Consider the following 18,153-nt stretch of genomic DNA (forward strand, 5'->3'; position numbering starts at 1 on the left):
GGTTTAAGATGGCAGACTCTTGCTTGACAAGAGTCCTGGCTTGACAAGATAGAAGATTGAGCTTGAGTGCGGAAAGGTAAACAATGAAGGAGATATTGAGGAGGAAGAATTGACTGGACACAATTAATTTCGAAAATAGATTTGCGAACAAGGAAAAAGTACATGGTGATTGAGTTTTCAAGCCTGGGTAACTAAAAATGACAGTACAGTAGAAATAAGAAGGAGCCAATTTGGAGAGAAAGATACTGATTTCATTTTTAGGAGTCAGTTGTCTGAGGAACTTACTCTGACCCTACCCTTGCCTCTCTCTCAAGACTGGATGAAATGTCACTGCGTATAACAAAGCATGTCACTCTTAGCCCATCATAGCATTTATCATCTTGCGTTATAAGTGACTGTTTACCAATCTACTCTACTAGCCTCTGTGAAACTTGAAAGTGAGGACTGTCTTTCACTAGTATTCCCATGTGCCATGCACAGTTCTAAGGGTCTCCGGGTTTTGCATATGTGTTTGGCACATAGTAAGTGCTTGTAAGTATTTGCTAAATACATACTAAATTTTGAGTTTGAGAAGACAATGCAACAGGAAAGCAGATGAATTTCTCGGGCAATTAGAGTGGTGAGGCATGGAGATGTAGTTGGGAAGTGTTTACGTAAAAGTGGCAGATGAAACCATGATGATACGGAATCCCTAAAGGAGTGCTCATAAATATCTGGTGACATGTTAGGTCTACATTACTTACCTGGCAACATTGCTACAAAATGAGAAGCAAGAGAGACCAAGAAAAGGAGTACAAGCATGTATATCCATTAATCAAATTAGCAAATTCTGAAATTCAGGAATTGGCTCTTCAGATAATTGGCAAAAACAAAACAAAACAAACAAACAAAAAAACTGTCTGGCATTCAACGCTTGCATCATCTCTTTCTGTACCAAGAATAATGAAGCAACGACATTTGGAAAAATGGGAGAAAAAATTCTAGAAAGATGGCAGCAGCCTTGATGCATGTTTTTGGTTTGTTCCCTTCACCATGGCTAAATCCAGTTCCCACCACTTATTAGCTACATGAGCTTAGGCAAGTTACTTCATCTCTCTGGGCCTAAGTCTTCTCATCCGAAAAAGTGGTATTTTAGTGCCTACATCATACTCTTGTTGAGAGGATCAAGTGAGGTACCATGTGCAGAACTCTCAGAACAGTGCCTGGCACATGATAAATATTCTATAATCTTAGCTAGAGTCAGGAAAGTGTGGTGGTTAAGAAGATGGATTTTGTAGGCCAGTATCTGGGCTTGAATTCTGTCTCTGCTACTTATTAGGCAAGTTACTGTCTCTTTACATGCCCTGTTTCCTCATCTGCAAAGTAAGGCTGTTATTAGTACCATTATCATAGATTTGTTGTGAAAATAAATGAATGAGCCACACAGATCAGTGTCTGACACATAGTAAACATTATGTCAGTGTGAGTTGTAATCACCCTCAGCCCCTTACTCTGATATCTTGATTCTCAAGCCTGTCTTCAGTTATGTCCAGTCTCTTTAGTGGCTCTCATCGGTCAGTAGCAAGACAATTGGTGGTGGTTTTCTAAGTGACACTAGATGGAGTTGCTGAGCTAAAGCACTAAGAACTGCTAGGCAGCCAAATCAGAATTTTGGAGCTGAATGAGACTTTAGGGATCCTCTAGTCTGCCCTTTTATTTTGCAAATGAAGAAACTGAAGATTAGTGAAGTCAGTTGACATAATCCTTGCCTGCAATTGTTTCAGTCTCCCCATTTCTGGCAAATTCAATCTCTCTCTTCAGAAGTGACTAAAAAATAAAGCCACGTGTGCTTACAAATCCTATTTGTTCCTCTAAAATTATTTGATCAGACCCAAATGATTCTGTATGCGCCATAAGAGCAGGAGTAAGCTGCTGTCGTCCTCCGACTTCTCTGTCTGACATATATAGCAGACCCTTAATTAATATTTGTTGAATGAGTGATAGGGATCCATTGTGTCTTTAAAGCTCTGGAGATTTCAAATCTTCTACAAAGCCTGTTGCAATGCTCTCTAAGGGGGATTACTCCTAAACTAACATAGCCTCATTCCCTTCACGAAGATTTCACGAAGATGTTTTTTCTAGCTTCCTTGAAGATGTTAGAGCTGAAAAGAACTTTAGAAAAATCGTCCGGTCAAAATTCCTCATTTTGTCAATGAGAAAACTAAAAGAGGTAATTTGTTGAGTCACATAACTAACCCATTAGTGGCAGAGCTGAGATTAGAATCTTCGCTGGCTTGTCATCAAAAAAAAAAAAATTAAAACTGCTTTGAGAGACTATCAAATTTCTTCCACTTGTTCTCTAAATGTTCCCTAACCTTTTCTCCAGGTCATATGCTCCAGCTTATTATTAATTTTGATCACTTACCTCTGGGAACAGGCTTACCATTCATATCCTTTCTTTTCCTGATTCCAGCTCAAACAAACTAACCTACCCTATCATTGCTACTCACCCATCTACTCTTTGCATCTCTTGGCTCTTAATCATTGCCCTTAAAAAGAAGAAGTAGGTTCTCTTTCCTACTTGAACCAGTAGGGATAGGTTTTCAGGAATTCCAAAGTAATTGCCCCTTCCTGGTTAGTTTCAGAACTAATGGATCCCAGACATCTAAGACACTTCCAGGATTGTTCCAAGGTGGTATTTGCAGTTCTACTCAGATCCTCAAAAAAGGCTCTGAGATAACATAACCCAGGGCTATCCCTAAACAGAGCATTCCGCAGCTGGACTAAATGACATTGAGACACTGTTTTGCTAACAGCACCTAGGGAATGAATAATTTCTGTAGCCAAGGACTGTTTCTTTGATATTCCAACCCTTTCCCTATAGTTCTAAGGATTTATTGGTTTATTTCTTTACCAACTCTACTATCTATTTGCGGTAGTTTTTTTTTTTTTTTAATGGCCATAAATTCTTCCACTCTCATCAAGAAGTGATATTTATTTGTCCACTCCTTGAATCTGGCTTGGCCATATATCCCACGTTGGCCAATGGGACATTACTAAAGGTGATGTAAGCTGAGACTTTGAAAATGCTTGAGCACTGGGCTCAGCCTCATGCTATGCTTGGGACCCTGGAACTACCATGCGAATGACCCCAAGTTAGCTTGCTAGCAGATAGGAGGCCATATGGAGATGTGGCCAGACCCTTGCAAAGAACCTTCTAGATGCCAAACATGAGTGAGGCCATCCTATATCATCCAGCCACCACTGACATGCCAGCTGGCTGGAGAAGCATGACTAAACCCAGAGCATCAGCCAAGCTTGTCCTGACAGAGAGACTTCTCAATCAATCTACAGAATTATAAGATAAATTAATGGTTGTCTTTTAAGTCATTACACTGTGGGGTAGTGTGTTATACAGTAAACATTATCTGATGCATATGTAGTGGTAAAGATTCCTTCAGGAAAGGGCAATCAGTATTCTCCTATTCCCTCCTCATCTTAACCCTCATGTTCCTATTCTTCTATCATAATAGTTATCCAATTTACTCTATGTGATATTTTACCTCAGCGAAGGGATAGCAGAGCATAATTGTTATTAAAATTGGGTCTACTGCAGGTTTAGACTTAGGTTACCTCTGCTGGACAATCCATCATTAAGAGTCATTTCTCTCGCAGGTCTTAGATAAGGTCCTCTTTCTCTCTAGGCACAAATCCACTCTATGGTTTCAGATCCGAATTGCTCTCCTCACAGACATGACAGCTTTCTAAGATTCTGCTTATGGAACCTCTCTGGTCTAAATATCCTCTTTTATTAAAGTGCTTTCTTAGATTCTGCTTATGGAACCTCTCTGGTCTAAATTTCCTCTTTTATTAGTTTCCTCCTCCTTAACAATTCTCTTATCTTTTTAGAACACGCACACTTTTGGAGACCTTAAATTGTATCACAACTTTATCTCCATCATCATCCCAGACCTCTAAACCACAATTCTGGGTCCCCAAGCTGAACCACTCAGGAAGTTACTTCCAAATACTCAACCCCTAGGTTCAGCTCTTAACATAACATGAATGTTTTTCACTCACTCAACAAACTGAGGGTAAAATAAAACATGACAAAATCAGCCCTTCCCGTAGAGATTTTACAGCATATCTAAAAATTCTTAAGATCAATTCCAATGATACTTTAGTTAGAATGTAATTCCTAAAAAGAGGATGAGATGATGACCTTGAGAGGAATAAGAATTGCCCAATGGGCTTATTCCAAATAGCCCTCTCCTGAATTGTATTAAAGCAATTTGGGGTTGAAGCAATTTCATATAAATCTGACATGTCACAAAAAAGTGCTAACCAACTATATGGCATTCGCTCACATTTCTAAAATTGAAAAGCCACAGTTGAGCCACTATGATATTGCAGCAGAATTTTTATGATAGTGTGGGCTGCTCTGCGGCAATCTTCTCAATTCACATTGCTGATGACTCACCTATTCCAATTTCCAAGTCTGTAAATCAGTGGTGAAACCATGCTCTGTGTCTTTTATTCACCATCAGTCTTCGCTGTTGGGGTCCTCAAAGAGCCTCTGGGGGAAATGACAGGGCTAAGCTCAGTACAGGACAAGACTTTTGCACAGACACTTTCTAAACTTAAACTGTATCCTGGATTTTGTACCAAACTGCTTCAATTTCTGAATCTCAAAGTGTCAAAAATAGGAAAGTGTGGGGGGTGAGAGGCCGTAATCAACCAGGAAACTTTGCAGTGAATAACTATTTTTTTCAGCTGCAGCACAATGCTTTAATTTTAGTATTATTTTCCTATTAATAAAAGCAACAATCATTTAGTATTAGAGATTAAGAAAAAACAAACATGTATTAATAAACAAATAAAAGTCACCTGTTAATTTTAGACAGAATTATAAAAGAAGAGAAACTTTCTAATCAGCTCAAGGCAAAAAAGAAAAATTGCTGGAAAAAGGACAAAAGGATTACAGTTTGATATTCACAACCTATCCTCGCCCATGCTTTCTAAGGAGGGTTTTTGTGTGTGCGTGTACACCTGCACGTGCTGCTTACCTCCTGAAGCTGTAATAACTAATAGAGCCATAGATTCACACTAGCCTCTTCAACATGTATACAACCTACAATGGCCACCAGCCCTAGGTCTACACATATCTCACAGCTGACTAACCAGTTTTGGGGTTTAGTAGTCCAATTTTGTATTGCAGTCTCTAATAGGTTCACTTTGGGTCAGGTGTCTCAATCACTGATCACTGGGAGGGTGGGATCATTTGGTATAAATATGGCAGCCTAACAGTCTTCTTTGAATTTGGGTGGGGCTATGTGTGTGGGATGTTATTTTAGAAGATTAAGTATGGAGGAAATGACTCACACCTATAGTATAAATATAATACCATCCAGAATTCATGACTGTTAACATTTCAGTGTTTCCTTAGGTGATATACTCTTTATAGCAGTATATACATATAATGTGTTTTGATATATGACATATATAACTCTGTGCTGTGGGATTTTCATTTAGTAGTATATCACGATCATTTCCTCCAATCATTAAAATTTTTTCCTAAGTACTTTGATGGTGGCATAATATGCCATTGTATGAATATTATTATAATTTATGAACTAGTGGATGTATTTGTGATTCTCAAGTGTCTACCATTTCATATAAATCTGCAGTAAATATCCTGGTACCTTATTTTTGTGTATATTTCTGATTATTTCCCTGGAAATATCTAGAAGTAGGGTTACTAGATCAATGTCTATAAATATTTATTTTCTACCAATTAGTTTCTAGAAAGTTTGTACCAAAGTGTCCTCCTGTCAGCAAGATTAAATGTGGTCATCTCGTTTTAGCACCAATTCTTACCCATTTAGAAAAGAAACACAAAGCATAAAACTTAACATTGCTGCTGTATACAGTTTTTGCTAATCCCATGTAGTATTGTGTTCAATTTGTCGCTTAGGTTGACCACAGTTTAAAACTGAGATTCTCAAAATGTGCCCCCCAGCCCTCCACCCTCAACCAGTACCATCAGCATCGCCGGGGAACTTAGTGGAAATGCAAATTCTTGGACTTTACCCTAGACCTACTAGATCAGAAACTCTGAGGATAGGAGCCAATCTGAGTTTTATCAAGTCTTCCAGGTGCTTCTTATGACTGTTCAAGTTTGAAAACCACCAGATGAAAGTATTGAAAAGTTCTTTCGCAGCCCTCCCAAGTGTTTCCCTATTTTGAGTGCCCAAATGCCATTTTCTGGGCCCTGACCATTTACAAGGGACAATGTGATACAGGATAAAGGCAGTGGGGTTTTAGTATAAAGGGCTCCAGTTGTTTCTCCAGGATGACTCCCTGTGGGGTATGCACCCAAACGCATGTGACACAGTCAAGGTGAATATTTTTCTATGTCACTTAGCCCAAATGTGACACTGGAGGGAAGTTTTAAGCTAAATTACCCCAGATGTTTCATGGTTACACAAGAGTGCAAAACAAAACATGTTTTCCCCACTGAATAAAACACAATATAAGTTTTCTTTAGCAGCTGTGGCTGGAGATTGCAAAATGGAAAATCTGGCTATCCTCCAGGCTATCTGCACCCCTCCCCCTCCCCAAAGGGCGAAGGACAATAAAGCCAAAGAGAAGGAAAAACACAATGCTCTCAAGTTCACAACTAATACTGAGAACTGGAGCTGTTAGAGCATCTGGAATGCATCAGAATGGAGGTGACAGAGAGGCAAGTACAGAGGACCTCGCCCCATCACCTCTGGATTAGACTGGTTCATTTAGAATGGCTCTGAGAGGCATGACCCCAATAGTCCTCTCAAAACAATGCATTTCGGGGAGCGTGGTGGATGTGGAAGAGAAAATTGGGGAGCAATAATGCCTTTCCAATTATCTTCAAATAGCATGGCAGCAATGACTATGTTCTTCACCTGGATTTAATAATGTTCCCACTTTTGAGGCTCTTAGGCCTCAGTCCCATTGCATCTCCAGAAGAACGCAGTGTGTTATAGTGAGAAAGGGGTAGATTTGGAGTCAGACAGCACAGGTATCAATTCATACTCTGCCACATCCCAGTCATTTAACCTTTAGCAAGTCATTTGATTTTGTTAAACCTGTTTCCTTAAACAATACCTCATTGGGACTGCTGCAAAGATGAAATGAGGTCATGTACATGGCACACAGTAATTGTTTCATGAATGGTCATTCCCTTTATCTCCTTTACAATACTTTGGTGTCTTCTCAATATCTCGGTACCCCCGCTAGTGCGAAGGACACAAAAAGTATTCTGTTGATGCTTAGGATAAAAGACAATATTTCATCATGTATTTTAAAATTTCTTCACAGTTAGGAAGTTCTTTTCTAAATGTTCTTGTCTATCAAGTCTTTCTTTGCTACTTCATAGTGACTGTGAAACCATTTTCTCTGAGCATCTGAAGTAAATATTTCTGCCCTTTATGAATTAGCCCAGGATGGAGAAAGGAATAAAAGAGCATACATTGAGATGTGGTGTCTTCCTCTTGGACCCTTGCCAGTCCTAAGTACTGGGTCCTTCAAGACCCAGCCTACATCGGCCTCCAACTGAATCCTCTACAATCAGGTACCCAATGCTACTTCAAGGCTGTTACCAAATCCCCAGTTCAGAAGACTTCCCAAAGGCCAGACTTGACGTTGAGCCAACGTGAAGTTCAAGCCAGGTCTGGAATTACAGCATATTTCAGTTACCTCCCAATCCCAGCCCCTCCTTCCTGGCCTCTTAAATACAAATCATTTAATGGCTCTGAGTGGTTCAAATCTGGAGAATGGAACAAGGACTGCGTAGCCAATGGGTTAAGTGTCTCCAGATTCTCAGATACACTCTACCCTTATCTATCCCCTCTGTGAACTAAGCCTCTGAGGACTTAGAAGCTAAGGTCTGAATTTGATCTTGAAGATTACTTAACCTTCCAGAACCTTGCTGGATGGCCAAGAAAATTGCACTAGATGCTCATTAAGCTTTCCATGTGGCAACATAATCTATTAATATCCAGTGATTAGAAGTATCGAGATTACCAACCAGGCCTGTAGTCTTACTGTTTAAAGATTTCTTATCTAGGCATTCAGAAAATAGATGTCAGGTTTTACTTTATACATTCAATTCTGAAATACCTGACGTCATTAAATTATTTCTTTGTTCAATAAATATTTAATAAATATTCGATATGTATGAGGACTATGAGGATTAGAGTAATGAGAAAACGTACATATCCCTGCCTTCATGGAGTTTACTGATTATTGGGAAATTTAGACACTAAATGGAGTCAAAAATATGATGAGTGTTGCAAAAAGTAATCACAGGATGCTATGGAAGCATTTATCGAACAAGCGTGGCTGTTTTTTGTTATCGTTGTTGTTGTTGTTGTTGTTTAGAGTCTTAACCTGTGCTTTGCAACCATTCAAGCAAATATCCAATTCTGTTCCTCTTTTCCTTGAGGGTAACAAATTTAGCCTGGTTTGTTCAAGACTTTCTTGGCTTTTGGCACTAAAATTCCCCTAGTCAGGGAAACCCTCAATTTTGAGGAAACCAGCATAGGTTGGTTATTAAACTTCTTGCCTCAGGGAAAGCTTGGAGAAGAGTTCTTTGGCTTTGTTCCCAAACTTTGAGTCTTTTAGGAAAACTGACATAAATCCTTCAAAAGTCAGCATCATGAAGCAACAACAACATAAAAAAAGGAGGAAAAGTTCTAGATTAAAATAGACTAGGATATAAAGAGAAAATGCAATGTATGGCTCTTAACTAGATCCTGGTTTTTGTTTTTAAGCATAAAAAAACGTTGGAATAGAACATTTGGGGGGAATTCAAATATAAATTAGATATTAGATGATTTTGTGGAACTATAGATAATTTTGTTAGATGTGGTCATTATGTTGTGGTTATGTATGTGAATGCCCTTATTATTAGAAGATTTAGGTTGGAGTACTTAGAGGTGAGGAAACAATGTTGGCAAAATTTTAACAATTTTTTAATCCAATAAAGTTTATAAGGATATTCATTCTAATTATTCTTTCAAAATGAAAGAATAATATTTTGGGAAATAATTTTGGGAAATAATTCAGCAACCATTGAGCAGAATAGGGTTTGAGATGAAAGCAACTTCTCCCTGAACCAGAAAATAATTCCCCCAGAATGGAAGCAAGAGAAACAAGGAAGGAAATAATTGCATATTAGTGGTGTTGACTCCAGGCACATCCCCATGCCCCAAACTTGGCATTGAAGCAGTAAACTTAGTATTGGAGCAGCCAAGAAAGCCCCTGACTGTTGGTACAGACATCCTGATAGATAGATTCCTGGGTAAACAGGAATGACTAGTGACCAGATGCCTGGAATTTTGATCCAAGTACAAGTTATTGGTCGAACCCAAACTAAAACTGAGATTCAGTTTCCATCACCCCAAAGAGTTACATTTTCTTCACATCTGAGTTTATGGACTGTATTTAATGTCTTGTACACTAAACTGGTCCACCAGAAATGTCTACCGAGGCGAGTGACATTTTGGCTGAAACCTGAAAGATTAGTAAGAGTTGACCAGATGAAATGAGAGAATAAGCATTTCAAGCATCCAAAATGGCATGTTTAAGGGATAGGAAGCTAAAGAGACTGTTGTCTTGGAGTAAAGAGATCCACATGGCTGGAGCAGAGAGAGTGAGGGTCAGGGTGACACGAGATCATGTCTCGTGGGCAGGGGGCAAAGGAAATTACAGAAATGACTTTCTCCCCTTCATTTACTCCCTCTTATGAAACTTAGGGTTATTCTGTCTCAACGCCTTGCCCCATTCCAGTGCTCATACCTCAGGGCCCCTCCAAGTGCTTGGTCTGGGCTACAAATTAGAAGATACCCTGTTTAGGCACAACATCTTCACTGAAAAAGGGATGACAAATGAAGCTGAAGTCTTCTGAATCTGTTACCCGTGTTTTTAGGGCTCCTACCACTGGCCCCCTCTCACCTACTAATGCCATTAACGCCTGACCCTAGCCTCCCCACTCCCCAAAAAACACTCTCCAAGTATCTGTGGGTCTCACGTGTTCATAGACAATTCTAGCTGTCTTCACCTGGTGCCTGCAGGTGATCCCTCCTCTGCTGCCCCAGCACCTCTCTTTTAGACAGTGCCCTCTCACCTGGGCACAGTTGTGTCCACCAGGCACCACAGGCTGCCCCTGCAATCAAGGAGGAGCACATGAGGTGCCAAAGCTGTGAGCTATTTTTCTGTGCAGTGGCAAAGAATGCCTACCTCTTCGTGTGTATGCTCAGCTGGTGGGATCCTGAAGTCATATTCCCTCTGCCCAAAGAGTTTACATGGATTATAGAGAAACTGTTTTTTTCAATTTTAGTGCACAAGCTCCCAGTTTTCCCTGGCACTCAGATATATAACCACAGGACATAAACAGGGGTTAGGCACTGGGGCTTTGGTGTACAAGCAAACACATGTCAGACACTAAGCTGTCTCCAAATCACTCCTCCTTTCTGATAATAGAGGCTTTGTTAGTGGTCGGGCTTGTGGTGCCTGGCTCCTACCCACTGGGATGACACTGTTCCTGGGAGGAGCTTCAATCCCTTCTGTAGAGATCTCTGAGTCTGCTCACTGGTTCTCTGAATGTGCCAGACCCATCTGAACCCCAGCAGTGGTCATAGCTTAGACACCTGGGACCCACACTTTTCATCTGTCTCCCAGTAGCTCAGGGTGCTTGAGGAAGGGATGGGGTCTTATTTGCTCTTGTATTCCTGAAAGGTGGCCTGAGCCTAGCATGTAGAAGGTCCTCAATTTATTTTTATTGAAAGACCATCCCATACCCTAGGCCAGTGGTCACCAAACTTCAGCTTGATGAAAATCACTTGAGATATTGTTATCACACAGATTTCTAGGCCCTATCCCTAGAGATCTGACTCATTAGGTCTGGGGTGAGGGCCCAAGAATCTGTGTTTTAATAAGATTCCAGGTAATTTTGATGTAGATGGTTCTTGAATCTCCTTTTGCCTCTGTCTCAAGGCAGGCTTGAACCAGGGACACTATTAGCCCTTTAGCTCCTTTGTGAGAATTAGAAATAGGCACCTCTTCCCCTTCTAGTTGCACCAAGTCCAAGGTCAGGGTTATGATTTGGTAAGCAGAGTTTAGGCTGTAATTTAAGCCCCTTCATCTCCTTTGCCAGGCATCCTCATGCTGTGCACAACCGCACAACTCTTTGCAGCAACCTGGTCTGAAGCCTGTTCCTTCTAAGAGATAGTGCAACTGAGAAATTCATCGTTAAGTCACCCAATCTCTCAGCAAATTCTAAGAAAATATTGGTGTCGAACTGTGCTGGTTACTTGCTCCTGGATATCAGGTGAGCCAGTAACCAGTCTCTAGACCTGTTGGGAGGAGTCTGGGAATATGAGCTTGAAATAGTTAACACATATTGTTAACCTTTGCCACAAATTGGAATCACGTTGGGAGCTTCGAAAGATTCTGATGCCTGGGTCTCACCTCTAAAACTTAATTGAATAGAGGTGCAGCTTCAGCATCAAAAATTTTAAAAGCTCCCCAGGCGATTCTAATGTGCAAAATCTCTGACCCAATAGAGCCCTCGCCCTGATCAGAAGCATGGGGACTGTTGTGTGTCTTCCTAGGGACTGGAGGACTAGGAAGGGGCTCATCTTTCTCACTAGAGAATGAAGCTGGGTCTCTTGTTCTGTGTGGTCCAGCTTTGTGTACAAGTTCCTCAGGCCCTTTTCTCAATGAATGAAAACTTATGCTTGTGCTTCTTGGCATCTCTGCCAGTCACTGTTACCCCTGCAATTTCCGAACACTCTCCTAGACCCAGCACTCCTCTAACTTCCTTCCCCCCAAATAAAATTCATCTATTTTTAAAGTCTCATACACCTCATCAGTTTGATAAACTAGACTTCCACAAGGCATAAATGGCACACAAAACTTAAATACTCTCTCTGAAATACATACCAACACAATCTGCTACTATGCCACAAAGAAATTAATGGTATAACAGTGAGTTATTATTTTTAAGTGGTGGGAACTCAACTTGGGATGTTGTAGCTTTCTTGGTGGGAAGGAACCTCAAACTTCGAGAAGTAGGAGAGAGTAGCTGAAAGTCTTTTGGGAAGTCTCCACTGTTTTTGCCATTTGTATCAATGGTTGATTTCTACTAATAGTGCTGGTGATGCTATTCTTGCAGAGAGGTTAGAAGAAATATAGAATCTAATTCTCCTATTAGAATGTGAGTTCCTAAAGAGACCATATTCTATTCTTTTTTGAATCCTGCATCTTTCTTACCACACAATTTGAATACTTTTCTCATGCAATACACATTATTATATTTTCAAATTTTAAAAATTCAAATCCAACACCAATTTACTTAGGTGGCTACTTTGTTCTGGGCTTTGAATTAGGTGCTTCCATATGCTATCTCATTCAGTCTTACTAAATTCTCAGGGATTAGGATATAGGCTAAGAGGCTTAGGAAAGATCTCAAAATATGAGATCAAACAAGGTGTGAGTTTCTTTTTTTCTCAAATTATGGTCCAGATGATGGTCCACTAAACAAGTCCAGAGCTTTTTTGTTGGCTCTGACATCTTTAACATGCGGCTTCCATCACTGGGTCCAACACAGCTGCTCTAGCCCAGGGAAGAACATCTGCGTTTCCAGAAGCACAGCCCAGATGTGGGAGAATACATTTTGCTCACATCTTATTGGCTAGAAGTTAGTCATATGGTTATAACAATATTCAAAGTGTGCTTATAAATGTAACCTCTAATTAGATGGTTATATGTCCATCTAAAACTGGAGATTGATATCATTTTTATTTTTTAAGCATTTTATTTATTTTATTATTAATTTCAAGTATGCAGCACATTGGTTAGACTTGTATATAGCTTATGAAACTACCTCCCTGATTACTCTACCTTCTCTCTGGCTCTACACCTAGCCATTACATTATTGCTGACAGCATTCCCTATGTCGTGCTCCCCATCCCTGTCACTATCTCTCAACTACTAATTTGTAATTCTTTAGCTCTTTGCCCCTTTCTCCCAGCTCCCCAACCCCCCTTCCTGTTGGCAGTCACCAGATTATCCTCTGTATTTGTGAGTCTGTGTTTGTTCATTTTGTTCCTTAAGATTCCATATATAATTGAAATCATCTGGTATTTGTCTTTGTCTGACTTATTTTGCTCAGCATAACAACCTCTAGGTCCATCCATGTTGTTGTAAATGGTAGGACTTCATTTTTTGTGGCTAATATTCCATTGTATATATGAAGCATAACTTCTTTATCCAATCATCTCTTGATGGGCATTTAGGTTGCTTTCATATCTTGGCTATTGTGACTAGTGCTGTCATGAACATAGGGATGCATTGATCCTTACGAATTAGTGTTTTGGTTTTCTTTGAATAAATACCCAGGAGTGCAATTGCTGGGTCAAAAGGTAGATACATTTTTAACATTGTGAGAACCCTCCAGACTATTTTTCATAGTGGCTGTACCAATTCGCAATCTCCCCTTTCTCCACATCCTTGTTAACACTTGTTTCTTGATTTATTGATGATAGCCATTCTGACAGGTGTCAGGCGATATCTCATTTGCGGTTTTAATTTGCATTTCTCTGATGATTAGTGACCTTGAGCATCTTTTCATATGTCTATTGGCCATCTGTATTTTCTCTTTGGAGAAATATCTATTCAGGTCTCCTACCCGTTTTTCCATTAGATTTTTGTTTTTTGTTGTTGAGTTGTATGAGTTCTTTATATATTTTGGATATTAACCCCTTATTAGATGTATCATAAGCAAATATCTCCTCCCATTCAGTAGGTTGTCTTTTCACTTTGTCGATGGTTTCCTTTGCTGTGCAAAAACTTTTAGTTTGATGTAGTCCCATTTGTTTATTTTTTCTTTTGTTACCTTGCCCAAGGAGACATATCCAAAAAGAAATTACTAGTAGTAATATGAGAGTTTACTGCTTTCTAGAAGTTTTATGATTTCAGACCTTATATTTAAGTCTTTAATGCACTTTGAATCTACTCTTATATATGGTGTAAGAAGGTGGCCCACTTTCATTATTTTGCATGTATCTGTCCAATTTTCCCAACACCATTTATTGAAGAGACTGTCTTTAACCCATTGTATATTCTTGTCTCCTTTGTCATATATTAAATGAGTGTATAGGCGTGGATTTATTTCTGGGGATATCATTTTTTAATAATTTTTTTATTTTTCAATTACAGTTGACATACATTATATTAATTTCAGTGGTACAACGTAGTGATTACACATATATATAACTTATGAAGTGATCGCCCAGATAAATCTAGTACCTATCTGACACCATACACAGTTATTACAATATTATTGACTATATTCCTTAAGCTATTCTTTACATCTCCTCGACTATTTTATACCTACCAATTTGTACTTCTTAATCTCTTCCCCTTTTTCACCCGTCTCCCAAACCTTCCTTTCAACTGGCAGCCATCAAAATGTTCTCTGTATCTATGAGGTTGTTCTTTTTTGTTTGGTAGTTTATTTTGTTCTTTAAATTTTTACATATAAGTGAAATCATATGGCATTTGTCTTTTGCTGTCTGACTTACTCCACTCAGCACAATACCCTCTAGGTTCATCCACACTGTTGCAGATGGCAGGATTTCATTCTTTTTATGACTAATAGTCTAGTGTGTGTGTGTATGTGTGTGCGTGTGTGTGTGTGTGTGTGTACCTCTTCTTTATCCATTCATCCATTGATGGACACACAGGTTGCCTCCGTTTCTTGGCTATTGTAAACAATGCTGTAATGAACATACTGTTTCACATGTCCCTTCGAAGTAGTGTTTTGGATTTGTTTGAATAAATGCCCAAAAGTGGGATAACTGGATCCTGGAGATTGATATTATTAAACAAGGGAAATTGCATATTGATGGGCAAGTCTCATAAAACACCTCATACCTATGAATGAGTATCCTAGTTCTTACTGAAGCTAGAAATGAACTATAGGAAGGTTGATTTCCTGCCCAGAGATATCCTTAATGTATTCAGAATGTATTCAGAATTAAGTTGTCTCTGAAAGGCTACCTCAACTTATAATTTCCAATGGAGGAAAATACATATCAGCAACTAGAATGTTTGTGTTTCTCATTCAGGCTAAGATTTTCCTGGTATGCAGCTACTTAGAAGACCAAATCATAATATACACTAGCATATACTGAGCATCTAATCTGGGTCAGGTGCTGTGCTAGACATTTTCCACAAATTATCGAATTTGATCTACATCCTCAACTTGATGAGGTAAGGATCATTCGAACCATTTTTACAGGTAAGAAAACTCAACAACAGAGGGTTGTTGTGGCAAGGCTGGTGTCTGAATCCAGGTCTCTTTGATATCAGAGCAAGTGATTTTTCCACTACACTCTACTGCTTATGTGGGAACTTTTCTCATAAGCTTCAAGACATCCTTGGTGATGTTTTCACTGGCTGTGCCTCTCTGTACAGATTTCTGCTCTAGCATTTGTTGCAGTAGACATTATTATTATTAAAGGCTATCTTTTCCAGGCTCTCTCCATCTCCTGGTATTTACGGATCTTGTCTTAGTCATTTTACAAAATTGAGGCCAGCACAGGGCCTGGTATTTGTTACATGCTTAAACAGATGATTAAAAGAGTAAATAAAATTCCCCCTTTTATATACTATAATCAAATGCAGACTCTTTACTGAACCCCTACCCCATATTATCAATTCTTGCCTTCAACACTTAGTCCACTCCCAAATTCGCCACATTAATATCTTATTCTAAGTCCTTGGTTTCCATCTCTAGTGTCAGGGACACTTCAAAATATTTCCAAATGATTCCAAAACAACAACCTTTTACATACTGGAAAGGTTTTCCAGAGCTGAGTTTTTACTTCAACCTAAACTCAATCTATCCTGATGCTTTGTCAATGTGTTTTATTTTATTTTATTTTTTTATCCTCAGAAGCGCTGGGAGAAAGCTATTTCCCATTTTGAGTTTACTATAAAAATAAGCCCTCAAGATTCCAGAAAAAGGGACTGCTGCCAGCTCCAAACTGAGGTCACGATTTTGTTGAAGGAGACTTTGCTAATCATCTCGATGCTGATGCAAACTTCCTGAAATGATGCTCAACACCAGCCTGGGTGGGACTAGCCTAATTCTCCAGCCACAGAACAGTGAAGGAAGGAGCTGGAAACCAGATGGATCCTTTAAAAGGTTTGGTTCCTTCACCAATGACACAAATGATAGAGTGTGTGGGTAGGACTAATCAAATGAAATGTGAAGCTGCTTTAAAAATTCCATGCAAATTTTGCATTTGATTCCACAGTATATTTCAAGTTGTTTAAAAAATTATGTATATATATATATATATGTACACACACACACACACACACACACACACACACATTCTTGAAAGCCTGGCAGAAGGGGGGTTTGTACTCTTGAGGGTACGCATTCCTTAATGGGAAGAGCTTGGGGATGGATGATATCTGACGTATTCTCTAGATTCAAAATTCTTTTACAAGGAGTCAGGAATAAATAAATAAATAAATAAATAAGTAAATAAATAAATAAATAAATAAATGAATGAAATCAGAATCAGCATAGGCAAATGTATTTGAATCTAAGGGTATAAAACTCCTTTTTTTTTTTTTCAAAACTCTAACCAAATAAAACATTTCTGCAGACCAGATTCATTCACCAACTGCCAATTCTCAAACTATGGTGCCCTAGGAATCTATATTTTTAGAAAAGTCCTGAGGGAACTCTTATTATCAGGCCCCTGGAAACTCTGAGGTAATGTATGTATGAATTATTCATAAACTGTAAAATCTGGTACGAATGTGAGGCATTATCATGGGTAAATATAATAACCCTGCTGTCTTTGCTACACGGGATGGTTTAAATGAAAGAATGTATATTGCTTTGTGAAGTTCAGGAACTAAAGTTATCAGATCTGGAGATGTGGAGGAGGGCTACAAATCTCTCTCCTCTTGATCCTCATCACAGGGGTGGACCAGGTGGGTAGAGGTTCTATAAGCCCTATAGCCCTGGAGGGGGGCAGCGCTGGCGTGGAAAAGATTCTCTCCACTACTTGCCTCTTTTTTCCAGTAGCTTAGACCCAGGGCTATGAGCTATTCTGGTGAAGAACGCCAAGGGTCTCTCTCTTCCTTCACTTACTTACACATTCTAAGGCTTTTTCTATCAAAAGACAGATATGACAAAGAAAGGGATGCAGATTTCAAAACTGACACCTTAAAAAAGCAGGGATGTCCCTGCATCCCTGGGTCTCTTTTGGCCCCAGCCCAGACACCCAGGCCCCCATGTGTGGTGTTCTTGTACAAAGGAACTGTTTTCCTAGAGACACTGGACCTCTCCTGACTTGCTTCTCTATATCAAACTGTATTGGTCCAGAATTCTGTTCTTTTGGAGTCCTAGTGTGGAAAATTAATACGATAAATTCTGTTTAAGGCACTAAATTAAGAGCTTCCTGAAAGCGGATTCAGAACTTTGCCTTTTAACAAGACCTCCGAATGATGCTGAAGTTCACTGAAGTTTGAAAGCCACTGTACTATATTGCTTAGATTATTCCCTGAACATATGTTCATAGATTCTGATTCAGGAGGTCTGGATGGGCCTAGAGAATTTGCTTTCCTAACCAGTTTCCAGGTAAGGCTGGTGCTGCTGGTCTGGGGGCCACACTTTGAGAAACGCCGTTATAGGGCATGACAGGCACCAAGTCCCGACCTCGCAGGACGCACAGTCTAGGGCGGTTATACATACCAGAGAGACTAACGGTGGAGATTTCAGTCATCTTGGCAGGTCAGCGGGGAAGACACGCAGGAGGCATCGAAGCCCCTTAAGTTGCTGCCTGTGGCTCGCCCCCAGAGTCATCTACAAAATGAGAAGTAAGATGTGCTGCGTCCCTCCACTTCTCGGGGCAGCAGTGAAAGGAGCACGCTGGAGGTCGGAGCCCTGGCTCCTCCCCTCGGGTTTGGGCCCGGCGAGCAGAGGGCGCGCACTGCAAGGCTCGGGGGTCCGAGGATCGTTCCGGGACAGGCCTCTGCGGGAGGAGAGCAGAGGAAGTCGCCCCCCTTCCCCCTTCGCGGCCCCGCCTGCGCTTGCTCCCTGCTAGC

The 18,153-nt window shown here is 39.9% G+C and overlaps 1 long non-coding RNA gene across 1 annotated transcript; it reads right to left on the minus strand.

Moving 5' to 3' along the window:
* Nucleotides 1-4,515: 4,515 nt before the first annotated feature.
* LOC120597807 (uncharacterized) lies at nucleotides 4,516-18,148 on the minus strand. Its single transcript, XR_005651456.1, has 2 exons — nucleotides 17,801-18,148; nucleotides 4,516-4,555 (listed from the first exon to the last, which is right to left on the minus strand). It is a non-coding gene; the product is annotated as an uncharacterized LOC120597807 (long non-coding RNA).
* Nucleotides 18,149-18,153: the final 5 nt, after the last annotated feature.

Source organism: Pteropus medius, unplaced genomic scaffold (genome assembly GCF_902729225.1).
Source record: "Pteropus medius unplaced genomic scaffold, Ma_sr-lr_union100, whole genome shotgun sequence".
NCBI classification, from domain to species: Eukaryota; Metazoa; Chordata; class Mammalia; order Chiroptera; family Pteropodidae; genus Pteropus; species Pteropus medius.